The sequence below is a fragment of the Barbus barbus genome (assembly GCF_936440315.1).
Source record: "Barbus barbus genome assembly, chromosome: 32".
In the NCBI taxonomy this organism is placed as follows: Eukaryota; Metazoa; Chordata; class Actinopteri; order Cypriniformes; family Cyprinidae; genus Barbus; species Barbus barbus.
The window spans coordinates 11,091,576-11,108,794 of NC_136760.1; positions in this window are offsets into that span (position 1 = coordinate 11,091,576).

Here is a 17,219-nt window from a genome sequence, read left to right on the forward strand (position 1 = left end):
CCATTGTTACGGAAGAGGCCTGGAGGCAGAGAGAGATGGTACAAAGGTAATTTATTGACCAACAGGTGAGCAAGGAACAGGATGGCAGGTGAGTGCAATAACTGTAGCGATCTCAGAGTTACTCTTCGGAACTTGAACTTGTAATTTTTCCGTTCACAGGAGGAGCGGGGACCATAGGAAACCAGAGGAGACACACACCGCAGACTTGGAGCAGACACTCGGGATTCCAGGAGCAGACGGAGCAGGTATCCTAGGAGCACGGAAAGCAGGTAAGCAGGTTAACAGGTAAGTATACAGAATGTCAAGTTTTACTGAGGCTGTGGTGGCTTCAGCAGTCCAACTTCGAATGAACGAGACCGGACATCGTGTGCTGGGCGGTGTGTGTCTTTATGGGGGATCGGTGATGAGAGGTTGATGAGGGACAGGTGCGTATGATTAGTACTCAGGGGAGAGGGACCTTTGTGATTGGGTGGAGGTAGAGCCTGGCAGGTCTGTGACAACCATAACTTCAAACGAGTTATACTTAAAGCCTGCCCTCTGAGAAATACTGAGAATATTGCTATAAATTGTAGCAACACCTCCACCTTTACCTTTTGGACATGGCTCATTTTTATAGCAGTAATCTTGGGGGGGTAGACTCATTTAAAGTAATGTATTCATCTGGTTTTAGCCATGTTTCTGTCAAACAGAGCAAATCCAGGTTATTATCATTGATCAAATCGTTTACAAAAAATGCTTTTGTAGAAAGGGACCTGATATTCAGTAAGCCAAGCTTTATCAATTGTTTCTCTGTATTGTAAAAAAAAATTATTTGTTGAACATCAATTAAATTGTTACTCTTAATTTGGTTAGGACGTTTTCTGTATTTTCTAGTTCGGGGAACAGACACAGTCTCTATAGTGTGATATCTAGGTGAAGGAGTCTCTATGTGCTGAGAATTAACTGACTTCTGTGACGTGACCTTGTGATGGATAATTAAGGGAATTTGGCCTTTGTGTTCCTCATATTTATAATCCTGCGGAACCGGAAGTCATGGCTGGACAATTTCATGCTCCTAGTCACCCTGATGTGCTAAAAAATGTAAAAATGAATGGAAATATACTTCTGAGATATTTTACTCAAAATAATTTCTAGGGGTGCCAATAATTGTGGCCAACATGCATTGGAGAAAACATTTATTTCATCATGAGATTTTCTCCCCACTTTCAATTGTTTTACCAGTTCAATGGAATTTGCGACCATAGTTGGTTAATGCTTTTGGGAAAGGCACCACTGATCTGTAGCCCTCCAAAGGAGCATACCTTTCCTATAAACATGTAATAAAAGCTGCATGTCCACGTACACTGTTTTTTGGAAACAGCTGATCACTTGTCAGTGAATTTACAGTCTGACTGCTACTTTCCGATGTTTTGAGACACAAGTCATGATAAAATAGCTAAAAGACTTGTAGAAGCAAATTAAATTTGTATCAGCATATCTCATAATTCTTTCAGTTAGGTTTAGATTAGGGTTTGGTTTAGCATAGATGGTACATTATTTTCAAATACGATAAAACTTTAAACTTTTAGCTCAAAACATTGCCATATTCACATTCATCTGTTTTGGATAAAACTGCTTCTTGTGCTACTCACAGGATATTTTACCTTGAAAGTGTTGCGAATTGTGCTAGAAGCCACATAATATAATTTTGTAGAAATTTCACCATGGGCATGTTTTTCCAATGAGCCTGGATTTGTTATATTAGGCTTTCATAACAGATTGATAGCTAACATGCTTGTATATCAGCTAGGTACATTCTCTCCTAGAACTAACTTCATGATGTGCATCCTCAGAGTTTTTTAAAAGGCATTTTAAACATAGGTTCAAGAGGAGTGAGTCATGTAATCTTTCAGTTTATTGTAGCATATAAACTGATAAGTGTGAACTGATTCAGCCAGCTAATCGAGGTGTTCAGGTTAACTTGAAAATAAATAGCAGTCTGCACAAGGAGATCCAGGAGCAGGGTTGCCTATACCCTTGTTTTAGGAATTTTGCTTAGGTATTTTGCTCTACCCTCCTTGCAGAAAGCATGCCAAACACACTTACCTCAACCACAATCACTTGAAGATTATATGCGTAAATTCATTCATGAAAAAATATTAGTGGACCTCCCATGTATGATGCACACATGACACATTTACACTTCTGCTGGCTATGTTGAGCATCTTGTTCTTGTCGTATTCAGTTTCTGTGCCATGCTCTCATTTATCAGTCCTATGCTTTGGTATGCTTCTGTGTGTGATGTGATCTGTCTGTCCCCTGTTGGGTTTGAAACCAGACCCTAAGTTCACCTGATTGTTTGTTACCTCACCTGTCTGCTTCTTGACTTCTGTCTCAACTTAATCTCCATGTGTGCTCTGTCTTATGTGATTCTATTTTAGTTATTACCCTTTTGATATGGTAATTTAACTCTGCATCCTCATCACTCTCCTTGACTGCATGTGACAGAACAAACTGGCCTTAAAGAGGATTCTAGAGAATGCAGAATCTTCCTTCTTCCATTTCCCTGCTCATCTAGCTTTATAACAACCGTCAAAGGAAGGCTGAGGGACATTTGTTGCCTGGCCATGTGCTCTCCTCTCGGTTCTGTTTAGAATCTTGTTCTTTTCTCTGTGTGGCATCTGGCTCAGTTTCTTTGCAATGCGCTCTTTTTTTCAGTCATGTGTTCGGAACATGGCATCTGGATCTTGATATTTCTGTTATAGCCGAGGACCTGTTGCTGGATCACGACACTCATGCTCCATGTTGTGAGTCTCTGTGAGTGCATGGCTTCATTTCCATTAACTTGTTTGTCACCTTTTCTCAGTTTGGGCACATGGCTTATTTGTTTTTCTTTGCCATGTGCTCTGTCTTATCTCAGTGTTGGTTTGAGCACGTGGCTTTTGTTTTAGTCACACTGTTTGTTCCCCAATCTGAACCCCACCCCCTTGTTGACCTGTTATCTGTTTAGTTACTTCACCTGTCTGCTTCATTTGACTCTTGATTTCTGCTTCTGTTCAACCTGTCTGTGTGGATCTTGTGCCAGTTCATTTTGGCTGTTACACTTGTCAGAGTGTTTTTCCCTGTGTGTCTTCTCTGGCTCCAGACCATCTGTGCAAGTCCTGGTCCTGGGACTGAGTTCTGCTCTTCAGGGAGCTTTTTGTTTGTTTAATAGATACAATCCAATATATTTGTTAGATTTGGCTAATGACTTTTAAGCCAAATCTTGTGCACACAAACATTTTTACACTGTCAGATGTGGTCTAGAAGAGAAAAATTAACAGTTGAGAAAAATGAGAGAGTTAAATGAACAGTTTATTTAGGTCAACCATAAACTTTAACCTGTTAGCTAGCACCCCCCATTTTGGGCCTCACAGCTGAAAATGACCAACCTAAATTAAAATAGTAACAGTTCCTGACAATAATGTGCTACACACACAATTGAGGTATCTTTGGAAAGAAGACACTCTATCCATTATCCAGAGTTGATAATGCTCAAAAAGATAAAAAGTTCCTACTAACTATTTTAATCACTGTACATACTCCTGCAGTTTTTCAATTATAAAATAATAGACAGAATTTTAGACATCATATAAGTGATTTATTTGAGCACTAAAAAATACAATAAAGAAGAATAGAAAAGAAAGAAAAATAATTATTTGTGCAAAAAGGCGATCGCTAAATTACGCCTCCCTCAGATGACAGGTGCGTCACAGTTTGCGTCACGCGCTGTCACGAGAGAGTGCCAAATTCAAATAAACAATATGTGACTTTTTTTTCAGTGGATGGTCTCATTCTGTTTGTGACACTGTATGCTACAAAACCTTGTTTTTGTTTTGTTTTTTACCACCAAGACGCTGTTTTTTAGCGTAATTTATTCCATAACAGACACAAACATTTCTCCTGAAGAAATGAAACGTAAACAAAGGAATAACCATCCATATTACAACCTTATTGTTTCGTTGGACTAAAAGTGCTCTATGGGATGTTGTTCTGTGGACCCTTGCCTTTCTAACTAAACCGGTATTTCAGGTGGTGTGTTCTCCTGTAAAAAAATCTGTCTCTCTCCCTCGCCGGGCCCTTGAAATCGTTCCAACCTTGCCCCCCATTATGGTGAACCTGATTAGGGTTAGCTTTAGGGTTTGGCTTAGGGTTGCTTGCATGTAATTATACATAATTTATTGATTTTATAATAGTAAGTACATGTAACGTGCAACAAGGACACCTTAAAATAAAGTGTTAATGAATGTTTAGATATTCGGAAAAAAAGACAAAATACTAAGGAAGGAGTTTAGGGTTTTTCTGAATTTTGAGAATGTGAAGGACAATCATACCATGGCTAATTCATTTTTTAAGTAAGCATAAAAATCAAGAACATGAATTCAAATGCCATAACCAAGTTATTTGGTGTATTTGAAGTCTTCTGTACTTTGATGAGAAAGCAAGGAAAGGCTATACTATGCATGGTTTAACATTACTTTCATCCAACCAGACATGAGCTTTGAGTTCGTCTCACATGCATAAACATGAAACTTGTAATATGGCCTTTAGTGGGAGGCATGCGTGAACAACTGCACCAACTGGTGCACACTTTAAATAAATAAATAAACGTATCTACATAAAGCTGGAATGCAACAGTCTCATATGACATCTAAGATCCATGCTACAGTGTTCACTAAATCGTAATAGAAACCTGTATTAGTTAAATAAACTGAAAACTGCATCCTTGCATGGACCATTCCCTAATGAGGTATACAACTTCCTATCCAGCTAGCCAACAGAACACAATACTGCATCCCACAATGCAAATTGAAAATGGCAAATAATCTTATGTATTTTTGAGATGATATCTGGCACTTGCTGAATTAAAATAGGATTGTGATGAGGTACAAATGTTTGAAAGGGTGATATATTTTATTCTGAACAGCTAAAAACAACAAATAAAAGTGAAAGAATAGATTCTACATTGTGCAGCCAAGTGAATATCGGGTGACTTTTAGTTCAACACCAATACAAGTGTCATAAATATATTTTACAATTTTACAATTCCTTGATCCACAGCCTTCATGATGCCACTGATTATATAATAATCCTGTAGATATGTCAGATACAAGTTACAACGATGTCTACAAATGTAAAACTAGTGTCATGTTTGAAAGAGTTTTTAAGAACTTCAGAATGATAAATATGATAGCACAGCTCTGTGTCCAGACAGAACGTGTATGTGTAGCTCAGCTGTTCTAAGTCAGCAGAAACGGGGAACACCAGCTTAAGCAACTCTAAATGTGTCTGTGTCAAGTTGTAGAAGGTGAAACAAGACAAGATCATGGTGTCCTCACTCAATATGAATTCAATGAATTATTTAGAAGCCTGTCCAGAACATCTCCAGGTCATATTACACTCCAAACCAAATAAGGTAGAAAGAAGAGAGAGAGAGAAAGAGAGATTATATTTTGTAATTAGTAAAATAATAAGATCATCTCAGGTACTCAGAAACAAAGTGCCAATGTTTGATTCTGTAATTAAAAGTTCATAATAATTCCAAACTTTTTGACCTGAGTAGATTACATTTAACTTTGTGTGTGTTTTAATTTGTCAAGAGGAAAAAAATGGAATAAAAGAATATAAAGAATAAAGAATAAGGTGTACTCTGTTCATGGGGTGTAAGTGTGAAAGAGTAAAGTAAGACTGATGTATTGGTTACAGCTAATCCCCTGTGCTGTGAATGCTGGGTAAGGAAGAGGATAGTCTGTCCTGTGAGATATTGAGTTAAATGCCATTGGGTTCTTGCCCACCTGCTTTGTTATAATCATCAAAAGTGTGTCGCTCTTACATCATAGAAAGCATAGACACATAAGACTCCAAAGGCCTTTTCACACTGCACTTAACCCTGTGTTATGGGCTTTTAAAGGGTTTTTTTTTAACCCTGGGTAAAACAATTTTTCACACATATCATTTTGAAAGGGTCTTATCACTGTTTTAACCCAGGGTTATGACCCAAATTTTGTGGGGTTAATCCCACATTACAGTATCAAAGCTATACAATGTGAAACGATGCAGTGTTAAAATTTAACAAGCACTTCTTATTTAGCAAAATAAAAAATACAGTGTTTGCCTCATTAAATATTCTATGCTTTGTACATGCTGTCCTTGAAGAATTCATTGAGTGTCTGAAGAAAAAAATGTAAAGGTCAAACAGTAACATGATAATGGGAATGGAATAGGAATCTATAAACTCAAATGATGCTCAATATATATCACTACAGAAATAAGTGACCTTGTCTGAAAAATGCCATCAAAGCTCATTGGTAAAAAAGCCGTTTTTTTGCAAAACTCTCACTGCAGATTCCATCTGAAAAAACTAACAAAAAAACCTTCCATTTTACACAAATTATGATTACAGAGGCAGATTCTAAATTAATAAATGGACAGTTATTTCCACAATATTATGTTATGGCCTCAAAACACTTACATAGTGTATGTGAACTAACAAATTTTGATGGTTGCATAACATCACCTGCCCCATATATTGCTTTTCTGACATATAGTAAACTCGCATTATTACTCAAGTGGTACAGCATTGCACATGAAATGTAGACTGCTTGAGTACGAGTCCAGTGAAACATGAGTCATGATAAAAGAGCTCGAAGACTTGTACAGGCCAGTTAAAATAGCACGGTTGCTTCAGCAAATGCGGTTTTATCTCATGTCTGTTTTGTTTTAATGTAGGCAGTATGTTATTTTTTAAATGCAGTGAACCATTCATTTTGTAGAACCACTCACTGGACATTTAATTTATGAACTGCCACAATATGTATAACAACCAACATAATAAAAATTTGCCAGAATCACATTCATTAGTTTTGGATAAAATTGAACATGGATGGGCATGCACACATTGCACATTCAGTCTGCACAGGACAAATTTATTTCATTTTGGTGCATTTTGTACTCAGCAGAAATACCTCAATTAATCAGAAAAATAAGCATGATTATGATTACAACTGTCGCTTTTACCTAATCATGAAAAGTGTACATTTACTCAGGTTGCATCACTCTTTTCGGAAGAGTGCAGAACTCAGTGAGGTGATTTTCAACTGAAGTGATTGACATGTTCAGTGATTATAGAGTGACAAAATACTTTTATAAAAAAACATAGTGCTTTACTGTCAGGTAGGAGTCTGGCATAGAGCTTGTCTCATTGTGGGCTTGGCAGAAATGTGGAATGAGGGGGCGGCCATGAACACACTTCTGAATTTTAAAATGACAAATGGGACACCATATGGAAGGGGTTACTAACTCTGGCCCTCAAGTTTAGCTTTAACCAAATCACCTTCCTGTAACTTCTGCTGCTTACAAATGGACTTGGAAGACTAGGAAGACTTGTTGGGTGTTTGTTATTATGACACATCACACCTTCAAGTGGATGCCATAATAGGGGAAGTCGTGGCCTAATGGTTAGAGAGTTGGACTCGTGATCCAAAGGTTGCGGGTTCGAGTCTCCGGCCGGCAGGAATTGTAGGTGGGGGGAGTGAATGTCCAGCGCTCTCTCCACCCTCAATACCACGACTGAGGTGCCCTTGAGCAAGGCACCGAACCCCCAACTGCTCCCCGGGCGCCGCAGCATAAATGGCTGCCCACTGCTCCGGGTGTGTGTTCACGGTGTGTGTGTGTTCACTGCTGTGTGTGTGCACTATGGATGGGTTAAATGCAGAGCATGAATTCCGAGTATGGGTCACCATACTTGGCTGAATGTCACTTCACTTTTTTCACTTTTAATATGGGAGTAGTCTGAACAAAGATTTATCATGTGAACAATAAACCCAAATAAGTACATCTGAATTAAAAATGATGAAACAAAATAAATCACTTCTATTTCTCATTTATGCATGGTATGTAGGGCTGGGTATTGACACAAAATTTTTTAATCGATTGATCGACAGTGGTCTGGTACAGAACCATTACTGTCAATGCTGCCCCACAACTTTTATTAGTAAAATAGATTTGCTAATGCTATTTTTCAGCAAACAGAGAGTAACATTGCTGCATTTTAAGTAAACGCATGTCTTTAGAGAGATGTTTAGAGGACAGTCTCTCTTTCTAAGTCTTAATATTTCCTGAGTTATTAGCAAAAAATGGAGCATAGCGATAGTTCTGGCAGGCCACGTTAGTCAAGCTCGCATCAGCTGACACTCAGCTGATCCACGTCTACCTATAGGATCACGACACCAATCATAATTCCCTTCATAAGGTCCCTTCAGTCATTATTCAGCAGCTATCGCTTCGCTCAGGAACTAATCATCCACCTCCATCCCCAGCTCCTCCTCTCGTCCAGTCAGGACTTAGCAGTGAATATATCATTGAGTCAGACCACTGAATCATGTTGTTAAAATAATCACGTAGAACATTAATGGTATCTGCTATGGTATCTGTATCGGGAGGGGGGGGTTAAGTTATATTGACCATATATTGATCGTATATAATCGTAAGTTATATTGACGATAGTGGTCCTGACAGAACATAAATTAGATTATTAAAGCCACACTTTGTTGTTAATTCTCACAAAACTGAGTGAAAACTGGCACTGGTTCATTTAAGGGTCAATTTTTTAAAATTGTTTTATACATCATCAAAGCTGAATAAATAGGCTTTCCATTGAATGGTCAATATCCATTGTTAGGATAGGACAATATTTATTATATTATTTATAGACAATATTATTTGAAAATCTGGAATCTGAGGGTGCAAAAAAATAATAATAAATAAAATCGAAATATTGAGAAAATCGCCTTTAAAACTGTCCAAATGAAGTTCTTAGCAAAGCATATCACTAATCAAAAATTAAGTTTTGATATATTTACAGTATGAAATTTACAAAATATCTTCATGGAACATGATCTTTACTTCATATCCTAATGATTTTTGGCATAGAAGAAAAATTGATAATTTTGACCCATACAATGTATTGTTGGCTATTGCTACAAATATACCCGTGCTACTTATGACTGGTTTTGTGCTCCAAGGTCACATACATACACACTGTAAGGCTTGACTCAAGGATTCAGAGAAAGAGAGTTAATGGCAGAAAATCTGGATAAAGAGGTCGGGCAGGACCAAGTGTTATAATAGTGCCACCTGGTGTAAGACAGTGTATGTACGGCTGAGTAGGGGCAAGGGGATTTGGGACCATCCTATTGTTTGGGGTCCCTGCATGTATGTTCTGCATGTATGCCTGCAGTTTTAAGGCATACTACTACTACTATTAATACCACTAATAATAGCCTAATAAGCCTAACAAATACAATAGGGTATAGAGCACCTTGGACTTTTTATGATCCACAAGACATATGAACAGCGGTGGGTAGAGTACCCAAAAACTGTACTCAATTAAAAGTAAAAGTACTTCTAGAAATATTTACTCAAGTAAAAGTAAAAGTAATCGTCTGAATAGTTACTTGAGTAAGAGTAAAAAAGTATCGGATAAAAAAACTACTCAAGTAGTTAGTTACTAGTTACTTTGGATCATATAGGTACTGTATATAGTCTATTTTTATTTAGATATATAGATTACATTTATGTAATGTGTATGTGTATACACACACACACACACACACACACTCACACTGCCGTTCAAAATATATATATACGGGACACTGCTTCATAAAATACTAAAAAAGTTTGTTAGTATTAGACCAAGTATGTTAGTATTAGTATGCTTTAATAGACATATTTGCTGCTGGAAATATTCTTTTAGCAAAAAGATGGTGGTAGGAGGATGCTGTGCTCCATCTTTGAAGGCACCCCTTGTGAGGACAGTTTTTAAGTTGACTGTAAAATTCACAGCAAAGATAAGTAAAGTGCAGGACCCCTGCAAAGAACAAGATGGGGCACCCTCGGTAACACTTATTCACTATTGACTACAACTTTTCAATCAATTAATTACTAATTTGCTGCTTATAAATACGTTACGTCCTACGAGTGTCTAGGGGTTGTTTTACCAGAACGTAACAAATTAAGTGTTAGAAGAGCATTTGTCTGGGCCCTCCACAAATTTTCTGGAGGTGTTGAGGAGATCTGTCAACGGGGCAACCATCTTCTGTAGTATCCAGCCATACCCAGAAATCTCCTCTGTTCCTGTTTATTAGTAGGAGCGGGAAAATTCAGAATGGCAGCTTCAACAGGCCTCACTGTCCCTTGGCCCACTTTCTTACCAAGATAGGTAACTAAAGCCTTCGCAAACTCACATTTCACCAAGTTTAACGCCAATGATGCTTCAGATAACCTACTAAAAACTTGGTTAAGACTATTCAGATAATCCCAATTAGCCTCACAGTTAGTCACCCCTGACAATACTTGCCGCATTAGGCGCTGGAAGGTCGCAGGCGCATTTCACATCCCGAATTGCCATAACAGTATACTCTAGGAAGTTGTCAGGGGTAACGAAAGCAGAGATCTCTGAGGCTCGAGGAGTGAGGGGCACGTGCCAGTATCCTTTTAGAAGATCCAACTTGGTGACGTAACTGGCAGAACCAACTCGGTCAACACAGTCCTCTATCCGAGGAAGAGGAAAAGAGTCGGGCTTCGTTAAGTTGTTAACTCTATGGTAGTCTGTGCAAAAACGATATGATGAGTCAGACTGATAAGATGAGTTGCAACATATACTCAACCTCTGGCTTCATTACTTCTCGTTTATGCGGATTGACACAGTAAGGATGCTGTTTAACATGTACAGAGTCACCTACATCAATGTCGTGTGTGAGAATGGTAGTTTGGCGAGGAACATCAGAGAGTAAGGTGGGATACTCACTTATTAACGCGACTATATTTGTACGTTGGCTCTTAGGCAAGTGAGCAAGATACACGTCTAGGTTACTCAGTACTGCAGAGTTGTTTAGATGCGTACAGGACATTCGGTCTTCATTTTCGACCAGATCATCTTCCAAAGGACAATACGCAGTAGGCAATACGGTAGTAGTAACTGCAGACACAACATCAGAGACAGGGGTTTCATTTGCGGCTTTGTTGACATAAGCCTTCAACATATTGACATGACACACTCAACTTTTTCTCCTATGATCTGTAGTTAAAATGACATAATCCGTGTCAGTAAGCCTTTTCTCAACAGCATAAGGACCAGTAAATTTAGCCTGCAATGCTGACCCTGGAACAGGCAGTAAGACTAAAACCAAATCGCCAGGTTGGAAGTTGCGTTTTACACATGTCTTGTCATAACGCAATTTCATCTTGGATTGCGCAGTTACCAGATAAGACTTCGCTACATCACAAGCCTTATGGAGACGTTCACGAAAAGCACATACATCATCCAAGACATTACTAGACACCGGATCTTTTGACAATAACTGCTCACTTAGCAGTTTCAATGGCCCATGGACAGTGTGCCCAAAACCAAAACCTAACGATTCCTGCACTGTTTCTCGGACTGCAAACAGTAGCAATGGCAAACCCTCAACCTTGTCTTTACCAGTACCCTGGGACTCTGGATGGTATGCGCTGGATAAATACATCCCCACCAAAGGGGTGGGGACCCCACGTACAGCAGGGGCTGCAGGGGCGTCTCATATGCCACTGCCAATGTGCCATACATAGGCCAGAGTAATATGACAGAGTACAAATATTTCAATAGACAGACTAGGCTAAATCCTCCATTGAGAAATCACTTCCATCTAACAATCTTAAAAAATAGTCTTTCTTCTTGCCTGACCATCCTAGGCCAGTTCCTCTTTGTTATCAACATATTTTATTTTTATTTTTCATACATAACACAACATAAAAAAAACAATATATATATAAAAAATAAAATAAAATAATAAAATAAAACAACAGACACATACTCAACATCTCAAAGTCCAGTCAAAAGGAGGGAGAAAAGGAAGGACAGTGTGGCGGGAGGAGCAAACGACAGACACAGTGGGCGTGGCGTCAGGCCTCGGAGAGGTTTTTATTAAACAATAAATAAACAAAATAGTGTCCAAGGGGGAAAAAGTGTCCAAAAATAAACAGGGGGATCTGGTGTCCTCGTCGTCCTGCGGGGCTTGTGAAGGAGGGCAGTGTTCAGGAGGGAAGGGTCCAGGGAAGGGGCGGATTCCGGTGGCCGCACGCGCTCCCCTCTCGGGTCCGGGAGCGAGTGGCGGCGGCTTCCTCCAGCGGCGACATCCTACTCCTAGGCCCCCGGAGCTTCTGGGGGACTCGACGGCCCGGCATCCTGGCCTGTCAGCCGTCTAACGGGTGCGGCAATCCTCCTACTCGACGCACCCTTCTTGGACCCATGAGGACACCAGCGTGCATGCACGGGGAAGAGACCGGTCTCCCGAGGAGAGGCGCGCTCGGCATTTAAACGGCGGCGGTGATGAGGCTCTCTTCACATCAGGTGTGCCTCATCACACGCCGCCAGCCCTGGCTGTTTCAGCGCCCTTCCTCTCTCACACACCCACTCCCGTCGGGAGCCTAGTGAAGGGCGGCGAATACGGGACGGGGTGGTGATGATGATAAGGGGGGAGGCAGCCGACTCGTCACATCAGAAAAAAGAAACCCACGGAAGTCACTCCTCCATACAGTCACGTATTTCAAAGAAAAAGCACTGCCAAGCATCAATGGTAGAAGGCTTGGCCCCATTGATTCGTGCTGTTGTACATTCACAAGAGACTATTTGCAGGAGGCTACGGATCCAATATGTTTTCCCACACATACAGGTGCTGGTCATAAAAAAAAGTTGATTTATTTCAGTAATACCATTCAAAAAGTGAAACTTGTATATTAGATTCATTCATTACACACAGACTGATATATTTCAAATGTTTATTTCCTTTAATTTTGATGATTATAACAGACAACAAATGAAAGTCCCAAATTCAGTATCTCAGAAAATTAGAATATCAATTAAGACCAATGCAAAAAAAAAAGATTTTTCGAAATGTTGGCCAACTGAAAAGTATGAACATGAAAAGTATGAGATCTCTTCCGCATATAAAATTAAAATTGTGCCATAAAGGTGTACTATTACAAAATTTGAAGGGTCCTCCTATCCGACGTTCAACCGTTTTCCAGATTTTAATAGAGTTGGCCACAACCGGACCAAATTTATAATTATCCCCTTTTTTCCCTGTACCAGTAAATAAAATGTCCTGGAGTCTATTTGGTTTAACCTTGTCAGCTTCAATCACTCTCCAAGAAACTGTAGATTGAGGATCAACCCAAGTATGAAGAGCTGGAACGACCAATAATACAGTTCAAAATTTGGTACAGCCAGTCCTTCTGTGCTATTAGGATGTTGTAATGTGGTAAGTTTAATTCTGGGGCATTTATCATTCCAGATAAATTTCGTAATTATGGAGTTGATCTCCTTAAAGTAACCTGGAGGGGGAGAAAGCGATAGCATAGAGAAAAAAAAATTTAATCGAGGTAACAAATTCATCTTAACAGTGGAGATTCTTCCTTGGAGGGAAACGTTAAGATTCTTCCATCTTTGAATGTCATTCTTGACCTTAACTAAAATATTATTAAAATTGTCCCTGGCAATCTTATGAATGTTTTTATATATGGTAATGCCCAGATAGGTGAAAGATTCCTTAATAGGGATGAATGAGGGAATAGAAGAATTAACTTTAATATTGTTAATTGGCATTAAAGCAGATTTGCTCCAATTTATTTTATATCCTGACTAAAATGATCAAATTCCTTAATTATATTAGGGACTGAAACATCAAAGTGGTCTAAATATAGAATAATATCATCTCTATGAAATACCCCATGTTCAATTGCAAAATTAAATGAATTAAGCATTAGTGTCCCTACCAAATCCCAAATTTCTAAATATAATTCCGGGGGGAGACCATCTAGGCCCGGCGATTTGCCCTTTTGAAGGCTTTTTAAAGAGACATGGAGTTCCTCCAAACTTAATGGGGCCTCCAAAGATTCTTTATCCAGCTGTGAGATCCGAGGCAGTTCCAATTTATCTAAATACTGCTTACAGATTGATTCATCAAAATCTGTTTCGGCTTTATATAGATTTGTGTAGAAACCTTTAAATATTTCATTAATTGCCACAAGGTTTGTGGTGACCTGATCATCCGATGATTTTATTCCGCTAATATATGCCTTAGACTCGCATTCTCTCAACCTAAGAGCCAATAAATGACTAGGTCTCTCCGATTCAAAATAATATTTTTGCCTAGTCCTATGTAAAATAAATTCCGCCTTTGATTGTGAAAGCAAATCATATTCTTCTTTTAAAGAGGACAACTGTGTAGCCTGTTGCTCAGTAAAATGTTGTTTTTGTAGGTTTTGTAATGATTGGATTTTATTTTCTAATTGTGTAAACTGGCGTGTTTTCGTTTTGGCAAGAGTAGAAGAGAAAGATATACAGAAACCTCGTATAGCGCACTTAGTCGTCTCCCACAGTTTTTGAGAATCCACACCAGAGGGCATATTAATTTCAAGAAACTCCTTAACATATTCTTTTAAAGAAGTAATGAAAGTCTGATTACTTAATAATGATATGTTAAATCTAGGGGACTTGGCTTTAACATCGGACAGAGGAACACTGCATAGCACAGCAGAATGATCAGATAATAAAATTGGTAATATAGAGATGGAGGAATCAGACGAAATTAAAGATGGGCTGAGAAATATGTAGTCTATCCTAGAGAAAGTCTTGTGTCTATTAGAGAAAAAAGTGAAGTCCTTAGATTTAGTATTCTGAATTCTCCAAAGATCGATTACGTTAAAATCAGTGATAAATGTATTCAGTAATTTAGAGGATGGATTAGCTGTTGTATCAGATTGAGATTTATCTAAAGCGGGATTTATGACAGCATTAAAATCCCCACCCACCACTAGAGGGCAATCAATCTGCTCAAGCAGAGTTTTGGAGATCTGTGAAAGGAATGCACTGTCTGTCTCATTCGGACCATAAATAGAGACCAAGGCTAACCTGTTATTATATATTTTGCATCGGATAAAAACAAATCTACTCTTCTCATCACTACCAAGGTGTTCAATTGTTAAATTTAACTTCCGGTTAACAAGAATAAGCACCCCCTTAGTTTTATTTTGAGCGCAGGAAAAAGCTGCTAATTTGTAATACTTATTCTGGAAACGTGCCACGTCGGATTGCTTTAAATGTGTCTCTTGAATTAGGGCACAGGAAATAGATTTACGATGTAAATATTCTAACACACGAGTTCGTTTAACAGCAGAATTTAACCCATTCACATTTAGTGATAAAATATTTAGAGTATGCATTGAATATATAGCGTGTAAACGTTGATGTGTATTTTAGATACCAAACCTCCTAGATGAAAAATCCCTTTAGAAATAAGGTAAAATAAATAAAAGTATAAATGTCTGTTGTAAAAAGTAAAAACCACATAAAAACATGAACAACCGACAACCTTAAACAAGGAACAACTCAGACCGCACATTACCAAGAACATAGGTCTGACTGAGCAACAAAAAATAGTGATGGTTCGTGACCGATCCACTCCAACGCAGGACATGTCTCCCAAAAAGCTTGTACGGCCAAAAAAAAACATTTTAAATTAAACCAACTCTCCATTAGTCCCTTCCAAAAAAGAAAAAAGGGGTGTCAGTCTTGCCAGCAATGAGATCGTTGTACCGGATATATAGGAACAATATCTCATTAGTAGAGGGGAGCGAAGAAAAAAGCAAAAACAAAGTTTAGTCAGCGTCCATGTCCATTCTGCCATCATCTGCTCCTGAGCAGCTGGGACCATGTTCATCCCGGACATCAAACTCCTCCCGCCGGGCTGGAGAAACAGCGTTCCCCCGCGCAGAGCCGCGGCATACGTCTTCTGCTGGGACAGGGAGCAAATAAAATCCTCCGCTTTCTGAGGGGAATCGAAGCTTTTCTGTTCCCCCCTGTGCTGTAGCTTGATTACGGCCGGATAGATGAGGAAGGGCTGGAGACCAAGCGCTGTCATCTTCTTCAAAACCGGACCAAATGCCTTTCTCGTGATCACTGTAGCTGGACTAAAGTCGGGAAAAAATAGCAGTGTGACATTGTTCTGTGCGCATTTCACCGGATAAGCGTCATGCCATCTCAGTACACGGAAGATGAAAGTGCGCGGCCGGTCGGAGCCCCTCCCTCCGTCATACACGCGATGTGCCCGGTCGATCTCAATGTCACGGCCCTTCAAGGAAACCAGCCGCGTCGGATCCCTCAGCCCCCTCTGGCAGCCCCACCAGTCGTACGTTGTTCCTCCTGCACCTGTCCTCCATATCCGTCACCTTCTCGGTGAGTCGCTCCAGCTGATTTCTTAAGCCTGTGACTGTCCTCCTATCCTCACGTGCAGCTGCTTGAACAGAATCTACGCGGTCACGTGTCTGCTTCGCCACGGTAGCTATGGTCTCAAACTCCTCTCTTAGCTCTTTAACAGACTTGTTGGTCGCTTGTATGTCTTCACGCAGATCGCGTAATGCTGCAATCAGCACAGAGTCCATCGCCTCTCTTACTGCCAAATTCACAACCGAATTCAATGTGTTTTGCTGCTCTTTAAATGCTAGTTCGATGCGGCTAGCAATAGCATCATCGAGGTCTTCTCTGGAGATGGCGGAATCTCTGAATTTTTTCTTCATTGGCGATTGCTCAATTTCTCTTTTCCGATCCCCTTTGTCTGCCTTAGCACTCATGACAGGTCCAATGCAGAGTGGTTCAAATTTTACTGACAGGATCATACAAAATATGGCAAAGTGAGCAGAGTGAAAGACTCAAGCCTGCATCGCTGTCGAAAGGTCACGTGATCCCTCGGCCAGTTCCTCTTGAGGTGTCCCTGACATGGGCAATCAAAGCCCCAGCTCTCACCACATAATAGAGCTGCTGGAATGGCAGGACCATCCCGACCAGTACATCATGGTCCTAGAGCACACCTCTCCGATTTTGGCAGCTTTATGACAGCTTCTTCAGTGAGGAGATGACACGGAGTTCAAATTGTTTGATTTCAGCTGTAGGGACCTTCTGAAAAGCCACAATGGTATGTATTATTTTTTTAACATTTAGTTTTGGACCTGTTGCACCATGCTCTAATTAGATGGGATAGAGCGAGATATTAACAATGCACTAACGACATTCGCAGAAGAAGAAAATCCAATCATATTGTTTTTGTTGAGTAAAATGACTGCCATTTCAAAGTAAAGTGAGAAAAACATGTAGTGCTAAAGCAAAC